The sequence below is a fragment of the Anser anser genome, assembly GCF_964211835.1.
Source record: "Anser anser genome assembly, chromosome: 25".
In the NCBI taxonomy this organism is placed as follows: Eukaryota; Metazoa; Chordata; class Aves; order Anseriformes; family Anatidae; genus Anser; species Anser anser.
Window position 1 is genome coordinate 3,149,918 of NC_139746.1, and position 13,765 is coordinate 3,163,682.

General features: G+C 62.4%; 1 protein-coding gene across 3 annotated transcripts in view; it reads left to right on the forward strand.

Moving 5' to 3' along the window:
- The first annotated feature begins 483 nt into the window (after nt 1-483).
- Nucleotides 484-13,765, forward strand: part of PTPRS (protein tyrosine phosphatase receptor type S) — a 156,271-nt gene continuing 142,989 nt past the window's right edge. For 2 of the 3 annotated variants that reach the window (XM_083811375.1, XM_083811377.1), the window contains exon 1: nt 484-646. The gene's annotated coding sequence lies outside the window, so the exon portion shown is untranslated. The remainder of the gene's footprint in view (nt 647-13,765) is intronic. The other variant, XM_083811372.1, reaches the window with a different exon arrangement.

Consider the following 13,765-nt stretch of genomic DNA (forward strand, 5'->3'; position numbering starts at 1 on the left):
ATGGCTAACACTGAATATTGGTAATATGTTACGGCAAACATACCAAATATGGGAAATATATTGAATACAATAAACTCAACGCGGGGAAAAGGTGGAATTCACTGCGAAATCCCCTGAGGGAACCGCGGTGCGTATTACTAACGTTAGCAATGCGTTAAACTTGAAAAACACATTAAATGTGAGTTGCTGCACAGGGCAAGGACCCAACGGGGACCCCCAGCACCTGCGGGCAGCCCCCACGCGCCAGAAAATGGCGGCCCGGCCCCACCCGGAAGCCCCGCCCCCTCCGCGCGCCTCGCGGGCCCCTCCGCCACGTGCCGGGGCGCGCGGGCGGGCCCTTTAAGGCGCGGGCCCCGCCCTGGCGGTGACGTCACCCGCCCCTTCGCGGCTCCAACCCCCCCCCCCCCCCGCTCCCGCCCCGCGGTGACGTCAGGCGGCGGCGGCTCGGGGCATGACGTCATCAGCCGGGCGAGCGGCCGGCGGCGGGCGGCAGCAGGCGCCGCAGTGTCCCCGCGGCCCGGCCCCAGCGCAGCCCCGGCCGAGGGCGGAGGAGGAGGAGGAGGAGGAGGAGGAAGGGGAGGAAGGGGGGGGGACCCTTCCCAGCCCCTCCGCCGGCCGGCATGGGAGCGGGCGGCCGCGGCGCCAGGTAGGGCGGGGGGCGAGGGGCGGTGGGGTGGGGGCGCCGTGTAATGGGGTGGGAGAGCCATGTAATGGGATGGGGGGGGTCAGGGTAATATGGGGGGGGGCTCAGGGTAATGGGGTGGGGGCTTAAGGTAACGGGGGGGGTCGGGGGAATGTGGGGAGTCGGGGTAACGGGGTGGGGGGGTCGGGGTAACGGGGTGGGGGGCGCCGTGTAATGGGGTGGGGGCTCGGGGTAATGGGGAGGGGGCTCGGAGGGTGGGGACACCCCCCCCGGTGTAATGGGGCTAAGTTGAATCGGAGGGGGGGGGGGTCCGCGTTGTAGAGGGGGAATGGGGTGTAGGGGGTGTGGGGGGGGCAGCGGGGAGCCGGGGGTGGGGTGTTGTGGGGCGGGGGGGCGCGCACCGGGATGGGGGCGCGATGTAGCGGGGAGGGGGGGGCACGGCGGAGCCCGAGGGGGGGAGGGGGCAGCCGGGCTGGCCCCGGGGGCTGCAGCGCCGTGGGGTGGGGCCCGGGGCTGTGCCCGGCCCTTGTACGCTGCTGGTCCCCGGGATGTGCTCGGTGCCCCCCGGTACCGGCACCCGCCGAGCACCGCCGGCGGGGCGATGCCGCAGCTCAGGGACACGGCTGCAGCCCCCCGGGAAGGGGCTCGGCCCCGCTGCCCCCGCCTGTGCGGTGCCTGGTGACGGTGACAGCGGCGGGGAAGGGGCCGGGATCACCCCAAAGCTACGCGAGACCCCGTAGTACCTGACCCCATAGTACCCGACCCCAAAGCTATCCAAGACCCCATAGTACCCGACCCCAAAGCTACCCGAGCCCCCGTGCTGGGGAGAGGCTCCCGGAGCCGTCCCTTCCCCTGCAGCTCCGTGATTTATTCATTTTCATTTTTATTTCTCTTTTTCTTTTTTTTTTTATCCTCCGTTTTCCACTATCTGCCTGTTCTGCCAAGCGCGATCGTTCCGGGCGGCGGGGAGCTCGTACGCCGTGCTTCGGGGCCGTTTTTCATCCACCCTTTTGGCTTTCTGCTGGAAAAAAAAAAAAAAATCCCAAGCCCTGGGGCGGGCAGAGCCGCCCCGCAGCCTGGCGATGCTGCACCTACGGGAGCAGCGCCCGTTGGTGGCACGGGTGGGGTGTCCCCGAGCCCGAAGCCGTCCCACGGCTGGGGGGGACCCCACAAAAATACAAGCGGCGCTGAGCGGTGCGCGTGCTGCACGGGGAGGATCCCGTCTCGGTCCCTCTCGCGGCGTGCTGGGGGAAGCAAATGGTGTGAATATGGGATAAGGGGGGAGAAAGGGAGCCGTGGTTACGAGGTGACACCCGAGGGACGGGGCTGGCGGCGTGGGTGCGGGTGCTGGAGGGGTTCCAGCGCTGGGGGGACCCCAGCCCTGCGGGTGTTTGCCCTTTCCAAGTCCTATTCGCAAAAGCGTGCGGTGAGATTCGGGGGGAAAAAGCGCTTTTTTTTTTTTTTTTTCTTTTTATCCCCAGCCCTTCCACCCAGCTAGAGGGAGGCAGAGTCCGTCCCCGTAAAGAAACCCGGGGGGGTGACGGGGTGCACAGCATCCCTGTCCCCTCCCGGCACTGAAACTTCCCCGGGATCCGCAGGGCTGTGCTCCCGCGGCTGCGAGCGCTGCCGTGCCGCTCAGCTCCACGCGGGGGGACGCGCGCGTCCCCCGGCAGCACGATCCTAAAGGTTGATTTTTTTTTTTTTTTTTCCCCTATAAAGCGTGGTTTGTGCCTTGCGGGGGCTGCGCTGATTCCGGGCTGGGGGAGCCGGAGCCGTAACCTGGACGTGGTCCTGGGGTGCTCGGGTACCCCCGGGATGCTCGGATGCCCGTGGCACCGGGTAGCAGGATGACTGCAAGAGCTCTTGATGGGAAAAGTTGCGTTGTGGTGCCGAGCCCAGAGCCATTCGGGTTCGTGGGGTGTGTGCCCGTGCAGGGACCGTTCTGCGCTCGCTGGCTGAGAACCACCCCCCCCTTCCCGCGAACCTGAAGATTGGTAGCCGTTAATTGTTCCCTGCCAGATTGACTCTGAAATTAACGAGTTTGCTGGCGCTTTCTCCTCCTTCCTGTGCGTGGTGAGGGCCCGTATCTCAAACGGGGGGGGAAGCCATAAATACTCGGAGTAATGCGAGAGAAGCGTCCAGCTGAAGCGGTGCCGCAGGGCGATGCGGGAGCGCAGGGCGGTGAGGGGGGCTCCGTCGGGGGCAGGAGGTCCCCGCGTCCTCCTGTGCTCTTCTGGTGGCAGCGTCGCTACCAGGACCCGGTCCCTGTGCCTCCCCGGTCCCTGTCCTCGTGATGAGGTGCCCGCCTGGTGGGGATGAATGTCCTCTTGTAGGGTCGCATCCGTCACACCCCGAGGTTTTGCTCTGCTGGGGGGGCAGAACCGTCAGCCTTTCCTCCAAGGAGCAGCCTGAGCGAGGCGTGCCCTGGGGAGAAGAGGAGAACGGGCCTTTGCTCCCTTCCCACGCGGGTGAGCTCCTGGCAGACCCTTGGTGCTGTTGCCGCTTTGGGGTCGGGGCTGGAAGGAGGGTGAGGAGACGGCTGAGGATCGTGCAGGCGGTTTGTGGGGAAACTGAGGCCGGGGGAAGGGTTTGTGGGTGTGCGTAGTGCTGACTCCTGCACGCCCCGTTCCCGTCCTGCTTCGGCCACGTTCGGAGACCTCAAAGCAGCCCCAGGCGGGCCAGCCCCAAAACCCAGCTCTGGGGCTGCCAAAAGCCACAAAGCGCCAGAGGGAGGCAATCAAGAGCCCGGTGTTCCTAATTAGGCAGGCAGCAACGCAGAAAGCCTTAATGACCGCCGTGCGGGCTGCTGAACCCGGCGGCGATGCTCAGCCGGGCTGGGACCGCGTGCGGCACTGCACCCCAGGTTCGACGGCCCTAAAACACCGCACGGAGCTCAGCCAAAGCCCCTGCAGCTCCCTGCCCTGCTGCGGGGTAAATGGAGGTAGCGGGCATGCGCCGAGCCCTCCGTCCCCTTTCCCACGTGGCGCCCGAGCTCGCGTGGGTGGCGATGTTGCGTGTGGCCCGCCGCTGCGGCTGGGTTTCGTTTGGACCCTCTCCATTCCCAACCGGACTAGTTTTTTCTCTTGCACCACAGATTACAAAATCGCAAGTGTAGGACACCGAGATAAAGGCAGGTCTGCCCCACGTCGGTGCTGCCGGTGCGGGTTTATGGGAAGGAGGGAGGTGGTTGGGTTGCGTTAGGGGTGCTGCGAGGGACTTTAATCCACGGCTGCTGAACTTCGAGCTCTAAATTCTTCTTACGCGGGTTGATAAGAACACGCTTAATATTCCTGCCTCCATCCCAAAAAAGGAAAATCTGTAAGTGACTTAACTCAAATATCCTTGCCTCGACGGAGTGGAAAAATGTGCCCAACTTTCTGCTTCAGATAAATCCTTTCCCCGGCCCGCTCCCTCCAGCCGAGGAGCTCTCCGCTCCCTGCCACCACCGCGGGGATCGGTGCCGGGGGTTTGGGTGCCCCGGGCCGGTCGCACCCACTGGTGCCAGATGCAAAAACCAGCCAGGGCTGGTAGGAAGCGAGGCTCCCGGCTACAACAGGATTATTTTTTAAGAATCGTTGGTGATTGAAAATTGCGAGCCCCGAAGTAGTAAAACTCAGGGCAGCTTCCTTCCTGCACCATTTATTACACAATAAGCTGGAGCAATTTGAGGGCTCTCTTCGTTAGGCTTTCTCTGCTCTTGTCCTCTCTGATTGTTTGCTTTATAACTTGACTGTTGGTTTGTTGTTTTTTTTTTTTCTTTTGACACCACAGCCTAGCAAACTGGAACTTGTCTCTTCTACCTCCCTCCACCTCGTAAACCCTCTGGACTTTTGGGTCTGCTCCCACATAATTCTCTCGGACTTTTTGTTTCCTAGCATGGCAATCGCTGGCCGAGCTCGGTAATTTATCGAACTCGGCGTTCGTGGTGCAGTAGCTGCCCGTTGGGTCGGTTGCTGCTCGTCGAAACGAGCTCTTGCGGAGTTTTTTGCAGAGGCTGTGCCCGGTGTAGCCCCAGCACCCGACAAAGTCACGCTGCCCTCGTGATGTGCCATGGCAAGCAGTTTTCCTTCAGCTCCCCTTATCCTGGAAGCCTCCTGGCTCCGATCTCCCAAGGAGCTGCCGGGCACGGCGTGGCCCCAGGGGCAGAGGGAGGAAGCGGAGAGGTGAGGAAGAGGATGGTGACGGGTGTCCCCCGCAATGCCCAGGCGCAAGCAGGGCGCACGTGTGAGCTCGAGGAGAGGGGACGCGGGCTTTGTGCAGCCCCCGGTGTTTTAGAGGTGTGCATCTTCCGAGGCACGTAGGGATGCTCTCGTCTCCGGAGATCAAGGGGTGGTGACAGCAGCCCGTGGGACACGCTGGAGTTTCTCCTTGTCCCCATCAGGGACCCCGCTCCTGGAGGAATGAGGCTTCGTCGTGTCCCGGTCCTGGGCTGTTCAGGACTCAACGTGGGTTTCTGCCTCTTGGATTTAGGGAGATGGGCTGCACGTGGCTCCTGGCACAGCAGCGTGGGGTCTTGGAGCCCTGCTGCTTGGGCACTGCAAGCTTCCATCGCCCCAGCCCAGGGGGAGAGGAGGTTTTAGCAGTGCCCTCTTCCATGCACCGTTACAGCTTGGGCTGTCGCAACCTGAATGTCATCGTGCAAATAAGGCCTCTAATAACCTCCATGCTCCCGCTCCGCTCCCTGACAGCGCTTGCCCAATTAAGAGCTGATCTAGATTAGCAAGCAGATCTTGGTTTGTCTAAACAGGTTTAGAAACCTATCAAATTAAACTGGGCCAGGCGACCGATACAAGGGGAACGCCGAGATGGGTTTAGCAGCTGCCTAAATCAGATTAGGTCGGGGCTGTGGCCGGGCAGGGCTGCTTTGGGTTAAGAACCCTGTGGCAGTTTCTGCTCGGCTCCCGCTCCTTCAGGGGGTGTCAGGGCTGTTTTGCAAAGCAACAGCTGAATCACTTGTTTACAGCCTCGTTTTTTGGGTTATTGCTGTGTGTGGTGCTGGTTTGCGTCAGGCCGGAGGGGCGCAGTTGGGCCGTGGCCTCGCAGGCCCCCAGGCTGCCCCGATTCGAGGGGGGATATCAGCGGAGGAGGAAACCCAGAAGCTGGGTGACCTCCATCCCAAAAAAGGCCCTAATGGGGCCATGCAGGAGGGCACAGGACTCCTGTCGAGGCCGGTTCGGCTGCGGTGGGGCCGTGGCTGCTTTGCACGAAGGCTCCCAAGAGGAGGCACGAAGCCTTTCTCCTGGGAGGTGATGTGTTTTGGTATTTTTTACAGTTGAAATATGCTGGATCCTAAACCCAGAAGTGGCCTGACTTTACGTACCGCTGCTTTCCGGTCTCTTTTTTTTCCCTTTTCGCTGCTGTCCGTGGGCAGTAAACCCACGATGCGAGGCAGTTACCCGGGGCTCCCACGTGCTGCGGGTGCGGGAGGCACGAGGCTGGAGGCGCAGCGCTGCCGCCGCCGGCTCCCGCGGTTGCGCTCGCTGCAGCCACCAAGCCGGGACTGCAAGGAGCTGGTGGGAGAGGGAGGGAATAATGTGCTGCTGTGTGCCCGACTTCTCAAAACGCGATAATCCCGTCTCAGGAAAAGAGCAGCCTCGTCTAAAATGCAGCTCGTCGTCCCTTTGTGGTGCTTGAGCCGCGCCTGACCGTCCCTCCCTTCGGAGACGCCGCTGAATCGTTTGCTCCTTCGTGGCGTCCCTGTGTCCAAATCGGTGCTGCTAACCCACGGCTGCTCCGAACGGGAAAGGTTCCGTTCTCAAAAGTCCTGATTTATCATTCCCTGGAGCTCGTGCTTCCCTCCATTTTGCTTTTGTGAAGAGAGCGGAGACGGGTAGACCGGCTACCTGCTCGCAGCGCTGCAAATGCGTGCGCGTGTGCGCGCATCCGTGCAAAACCCGCAGGAACTGTGCTTTTTTTTTTCCCCTGATTAATCTTCAGCCCTGATGACATCAAGCGTTTCCCGTGAAACGTAGATGGGTGCTGCTCCTGGCTCGCTCCCACCGAGGCTTCCCTCCCGCTGCTCTCCTTTGTTCCCTGCCCGCGGTGCCTCCCCCTCGGCAGGGCAGCGGGAAGCGGAGCCGCGCGTCCCAGCGCCGAGTTCCCGTTTCGCCGCCGACCTGCGCGGCTCAGGATGTGGAGAAGGGAAAGAAAGGTGCTGGGCAGAGCCGCTTCCCGCTGCGGGTAAGCGGGTGGGGGACGCGGTGGCCTTTGTCCCCAGCAGGAGGGGATGCCCGGGTCAGAGGGGTGGCCCTGGGCGGGCCGGTGGCCGCGGGAGGTTTTTCCAGGGGTGGTGTCGGGGAGGGTTTGGTGTGGAAGCACGTGGGAGGCGGTTCCCAGCATCGAACTGGACGGGCTGTGGTTTCCACCGACAAACCGTCATCCCCTGGGACGGCTCCTGGCCCCTCCGGGCGGCTCGTTGGCGCTCCAGCCTGGGAGAAGGGGAAGACGGGGACCCAACGCCGCGGCCCAGCACCGAGACCCGCGTGCAGGATGGTGCCGGCACCGACTGCCCCCCAGGAGCGGCACGGCTGAGCCGAGCACCCCGTGCAGGAAAAAAGGGACCCACAGGAGTGACACGATGGGCTGGGCACCACGGCGGCCATGGCACAGGGTCTGTCCCATGCCCAGCTCACGAAGCAGCCGCTGTTTGTGTCCCCTGGTCCCCTGCCCGGTGCTGCCACCGACCCGGCCACGCGGCAGCCGGCCTGGGCCCATCCCGTGGTGTGCACAAACCTCCCGGTGGCTCCTTCCCTCCGAGTCGCCATTTTATTTTTTCTTAAACGTTTATGTATAACCATACACTAACCTATAAAAATTAGTTTAGGATGGCTGCCAAGAAAATCTCTGCAGTGCCTTGTGGGTAGCTCCCTGTGAATTACCATAAAAGCTGTAGTGCCGAGGCTGCTGTGGCAGTTGTGAGGATGCCAGTCATAATGCTCTGTATTTAAAATTCAGATGAATGTGTAATGCATTCGTGTCTGGATTGCAGCAGCTCGTAGCGTTTCTGGCATCCGTGCCCTGCGCGCCGCTGCATCCTCTCTCGCTTTTTAATGCCTTCTCGCGCTCCTCCAGTGTTTTGCCTGATCGCGGAGTGCAACAGGTAGCAGAACGTGGGCTGGGCGCTCCGGGAGGGAGAGTGGTTTCTGATAGCTTCCTCCCAGGAGAGAGGAACCTCCTGCTTCCATTGAGCCGGCAGCAATATTGCACCGAAGGGAGCAGCCGCCCCGTAACCCTTCCCCTCCGCATCCTGCGGCGCGTGCCGGAGCCCGAGCGACGTCCTGCTTCCGAGGGCGCTTGGGTTTCGTGGTGTGCCGAGCGCGGCTCTCGGGAGCCAAACGTGCTCGAGGAAACGACCGCGGGGGTCGTCTCGGCGTGAGAAATGCACGCTTGGAAGTGCAAAGTGTCTCTTCATCCAGTGCCACTGCTGCTCCTCCGGAGCAGAAACCAAAGCTCTGAAACAGCCTCGGCCGAGGAGCTGGTGCGGGTACTGGCAGAAGGCACCGCTGCTCTCCTGCTTGGCGTGATGGATCATTTCATTTAAATTTTACTGAAATATAATATTCATCACAGTGTCAGTGGCCCACCTTCATTATAGCTTACTGATAAACATCTCTAATCGGAGAGTGATCTCTCCGCCCTGCCAGAAGCCGCCTGGGGATAATGAATACGGTTTTTGGAGCAGGGAGAAGGTGTCTCGGGGCAGTGTTCCTGCTCTCCCCACCCTGTCTCTGTGCCGAGAATTATTCGCCTGGCTGATAAATGAGGCAAAGAGCAAACGTGTTTTTCCCAGGGCCGTTTGGGGTATCGGTGTGCAGCTGTGAGATGGTGGCAGCCGGGACGTAACCCGGTGTCCCCGTGGGTACCTGACAGCGTTTTCCACCCAGGAGTTTCTGAAGGGTCTCAAACACAACCGTTTTCTTTCCTACTTTGTGCTCGCCAGGGGTTTAGGGCACGGCACGAGTGGGGTTTTGCCCCAGCCGGGCTGCCTCCTCCTGCAAGGGTTTGGTGCTGGCTGCAGCCTCCGCCTCCCCCAGGTCCCCTTGGCAGCGGCATCGCCCGGGCTCCGCGGTGCCGGCAGCAGGGACGCGGCTCCCCCGTGCTGCACCACGGAGGGCTCAGAGCAGCCATTTCCCCTTCTCCCTGCGGAGCCCAGAGCCAACGAGGGAGCGTGAAGGAGCCGGACCCAGCGCCGTGCGGTGCTTCAGCCGTCCCAAGCCTCTGCGTGCTGCCTGGCGGAGCAGGCTGGCGTGGGGAGAGGCCGGGGCCTTGCTGGGGGCTCTCCTCCTCCCGGTGCATCCTACAAAATGCTGCTCGTCTTGCTCCTCTCGACTGGTTTTATGCCGAGGAAGAGCTGCCGTGTGACGGAGGGCTCTGCCACCTCCATCCAGCACAGCCGGGTGATGGCGCGCCCCAGCTCGGCTGCTGGCTTTGGCCGCCTGCTGCAAAGCGAAGGTGATGTCCGCGGTGCCCGGGATGGATTTTTTTTGGTCTGTGCAGCAGTGGGAGATGGCAGCCGGCGGTCCTGCATGCACTGGCACGTCTGCTGCGCTCCTCCAGGGAAAGCTGTTGGCTGTTCGGCCTCTGAGCCCCCCTCGGGAAGGAGCCCGGTGGCTCTGGGGATCGGCTCCGGATCATCTCTGCCTTCCTGACCTTCAGCAGCAGAGCCCTGCGAGTCCTCAGCAGCCCTTGGTACAAGCGTGACCCCTTGGGCTGCTTTTCTGCAAAAAGGGCTTTCCTCTCCCTGCACCTCCGCTTCCTCCTCCGCGTTTGACCCAGAACAAGCTGAATTTTGCTCTGGTTTGGGATTTCCTGTCACCTCTGCTCCTCTCTGGCTTCCGTGTCCTCAAACGTGCAGTACGCTTCTGTCCCACTGCAAAACTTGTCAGCAGGAGGAAAATCGCCCAGAATTTGGAACCGCTGGAGCTCTGGGCTGCGTTTGGACTGCTGCGAGCCCTGACCCTGCTCGAGGACCCGTGCCCGAAGCCCCTCCGAGGACAGCCGAGCAGCGGAAGAGTTCCCTGCTGCCTCCTTCCTCCCCAGGCTTGCTGCGAGGGCTGGTCGTGTGATGCTGATAAGATGATTGATTTTTTTTCCAGGAGCCTGGAGCTCGGTGCCCTCGGAGGCTGCGGATGAAGACGAAGCCACCGCCGTGCTCCCCGGCAGGACGGAGCAGAGCTGTGTGCACCGGGTGAGCGGCAGCGGGGTCCGAGGACAAGCCACCCTTGCTGCCCCTGGGACGTTGTCCTGCTTCCTCAGGGAGGAAGAGGACGAAGCTCGGACTGCTGGGCAGCCCCTAATGAATTTGCTGCCAGCCCCCAAAGGCGAGCCCGGCGATGCTGTTTGGGTTTCAAGAGCTGCCTGCGTGCTGGAGCTCGCAGCATCTTCTCCCGAGCTGCCGGCAGGGCTACGGCTCCGTCCCTTTATCCCTCCCTCGCTTTGCAAAAGCAGCTTGAAGCTCCGTGGGGTGAGCAGCTGTCCCTTCCCGTCTCCTCCTGGTGGGGACAGGGACAGGGTGCAGCCGGGGCCGTGGGTGCCCGTGGCACCTCCTGGAGGCTGCAGCACCCCCCCGGCACCTCGCCGCGTGCTGGCCTAACCAGGAGTGAGCTGCTGGGAAAAGCGGGGAGGCGGAGGGGGGAACTGAAGCCTTTCTTAGAAGTAAGAGAGGAAGGAGAATGAAATATTAAACAGCCCTGGCAATTCGGGCTTCTCTTCCCAGCCGCCCTGCAGAGCCGTGCAGGACGCGGGGGCTCAGGCGGCTGCCGCGGGTGGGTTTGGGACGGGGTGAGGAGGAGCAAGGCAAGGCAGCAGCTGCACTTTTCAGCCCCCGAGGTGTTTTTGTGGCTGGCTTATCCTTTGTTCTTGGCTTACCCTTGACTTTTTCCAGTGTCTCTGAGTGCGTCGCCTCCCATCCCCATCCTCAGTTTCTCATCCCCCCCATCCTGATTCGTGCAGAACAGCCTCGAGGCCTTGGTGCTTGTCCTGGAGAGAGAGCCCTGCTCTCCTCCGAGCCCTCCAAACCGTACCGCGGCGAGCACCTCGAGGTGACGCGGTGGCAGGTTTCGCTAGGAAATAGCAGCCAAGTTTGTGACGCCAGGCTCCGGGTTTCACGTCAGGCCCCCAGGAAGCTCAGCAGCGCTCTTTAATCTTCAGAATAAAAACAAAACAACGCTCTCAACTTGGGTTTTTCCTTGGGAGTTGCTTTATTTGAAAAAAACACTTCTTTCTGGTTAGCCTTTTGGAGAAAAAAAATTAATATCCTGAAATTTTGAGTATTTAGGCAATTGCTGGGCTTTGGCTTTAGGTTGCAGGATGGCCGCTGTGCTTCCCAGCGCTCCTCCCTTGAGGCAGCGATGGAAGTGGTGGCATCAAATGGAGTCCTGTCTGTCTGCCCGTCCCTCTGTCTGCTCTTGGGAGTCCTGTCTGTCTGTCCATCTCTCTGTCTGCTCTCGGGAAGGCTCTGGGGCAGGGGAGGATGAGTGTTTTGGGACAGGACTGCGAAATCCCAGGATAGGCTCCCGCGTTGCTGTGCTTCGGGCATTGCACAGAGGCACGTGGGGGCGGAGGGATCGGGACGAGAGTCCTTTAAGGTGACCCCAGTGGTGCTGGGGAGAGTCCGGCTTGCTCGGGTCTCGGTGTGCGTGCGGGTCTCGGTGTGGGAAGGCTTCAGGGGCACCCGCAGCTCCCTCCTTGCTGCGAGCGGCCCCGTGCCAAAGCAGGAGCGAGGGCTCGGTCGTGGCTGCTGGGAAAACCCAGACTCGGACCAAGAGCTCAGCGTCCCGGTGGCATCCCGAGCGCAGGCTGCTGGAGGGCTGGGAGGCGCTGCGGCCGACCTCGGCTGTTAAACCCCGTCGGTTGCGTGTGAGCAGAGATGCTTTTACGGCCGGCGTCAGCCTCGCGACGTTCGGGGAGGCTCCGGAGCTGAGATAAGGCTGGGGCTGACGCACGGAGGCCGGCAGCAGCACGTCTCCTCCCCAGCCTCCTGCAATTCGGCGCCTGACGCTGTCGGGGCGGTGTCTGCAGGGAGCCTGCGGGGGGCTTGGGGCTCGTGCCCGGGGCCAGCCGGACACCAAACCCTTTTGCTTTCATAGCTGGCATAGCTGGCCCTTGTGCCGCGGGGTGTCCTGTTCCACGTCGCCTCCAGCATCGGCTGGGCTGTAACTCTGTGTTCCCGGCCGCAAATTCCCCCGGGCAGGGAGATCTCGGGTTCCCTCCCGAGGGTTGGAGGGGTGCCCGGGAGCTGCGGGGCTCGCTGCCACCCCTCGGTGCGACCGGTGCCTGCCTCGGCGGGGAATGCAGCCCTGGCACTGCCCGGGGTCTCTGCAGCCCGCTCCGGCTGTGCTGGCACAGCTTTCGGGTTCCTCCGCTTTGTAGGATGCTTGCGGTGCTCCCCGCAGGAGGAACCCTCCGGACGTCCCTGGTCTGAGCCCCGCTGAGGTCGTGGCAAAGGGAACGGGCTCTGCGGTGCCTCTGGTTCCACTCGGGTCCTGCCCTGGGTACCCACGTGGCAGGTGTCCCCAGCAGCCCTGCGGAGATCCCTTCGCCTTGGTCCCTTGGCGCTCTTGGCGTTTGCGGAGGAAGCGCGGAGGAGCAGTGTCCCTGGGGGCCACGGGGCATTGGGAACCGGTGTCTGTCTCTGTAGGGCCAGCAGGAGCCACCTGGGGCTTTGCTGGCAGGCCCCGAGCAAGCTTTGTCCCGCAACCAGACCCTTTGGGATGCAGACTTCCCTTTCTCTGGGGAGGGATTTGCAGCGCATCCTCCACCTTGGCGTGGGGCAGCTGGTGACACGGCTCCTCCTTGGCCGTTGGGATGGGTTTGCCATCGTGCTCGCTGACTGGTTATTCCTTTGGGATGCAAGGCTTTGCCCAAGCATTACAGATGTGGTTTTTTGTTCGTTTGTTTGCCCTGGGTGGGTGCAGAAGCAAAGCATTGCCCCCTGCTCCCCACAGGGCTTACAGAGGGCTGGGGGGACTCAGGGGGACACAGCGGTCCCAGCTGGGGTGGTGGAAGGGATTTGGGGCCAAGGAGAGCAAAAGGGACTCGTTTGCAGCCACATGTGGATGCCTGTGCTGTGCTGCTGGTGTTTAACATCCCTCCGCGCTCTGCTGAGACCTCGGGGACTGGGAGCACTGGGCTCGCAGCTGGGGGAGGCGCGGGCCGATGGCCCCCGTGTCCCCTGCGGTCCCCCCTGCGCCGAGCAGGGGCGGCTCTCGGAGAGCCCCTCCTGACCTTTCCAGCTCCCTGCCCTCAGCTGCCAGCGGGTGACACGGTGACATTTCACGTCCCGAACGTCTGAGCGATTCCGTAAAGAACGCCGGCATAAATGCAGCGCGTTGGCTTTTGTGCTCGACAAATCGGATTTGTTACCCCCCAGCCTCGGCTTCGGGCTCGCGGGGCCCCTCCGCGCCTGCTGGGACGGGGTGGGAAGGGGCAGGGACCGCCGTGGGGATGGGGGCAGGAGCAGGGAGCGCTGCTCCTGGCAGCGCGGGGCGGTCGCTGCGTTTCCAGCAGCGTGTTTCTGGAGGGATGGGGCTGTGCGCGGCACACCTGAGCTGCCGTTGGTGCCACCCAGGCGGTTGCTTTTCCCCACCTCCGTCGACCGGGCGATGCCACCGCCCGCCCATCCGCCCCAGCACGCTGCTGGGCAAAGCAGGAGCGGTGCCAAAGCTCCCGGCCTCGTGCTGGGGGGGGAGCAGCACCGGGCTAAGTGTGCACAGCCCCAGGCATGAGCCCGATGTGTTTGCACAGAGCACACCAGCCCCATTTGCTCAGAGGGTTGCAAGCAGCATCGCGTGCTGCTGCCCGCCGTGCCTGCTGCTATAGAGCACGCCGCCTATAGCGTTATTTATGGTGCGTGCATGGCAGGTAGGAGACGTGCCCCCAGCTCCTTCCTCTCCTCCCCAGGGAGTGGGAGGAAGCATGCGTGCAGGGGGAGGTGATTTCCTCTGCTGGCGTGCTGCTGGAGGGCTCTGTTTGGGCTTAATGCTGCTTAACCCTGGTCTGGGCACTGGCACGAAGGGCCTCCGGGGAATTGCCAAGTTACTTCCCACCCCCCGCTTTTCTTTCCCTAAATTAAGTAAAAAAAGGTAGAAAGCAAACAAAAAGGCTCTCTGTGAAGCAGGCAGC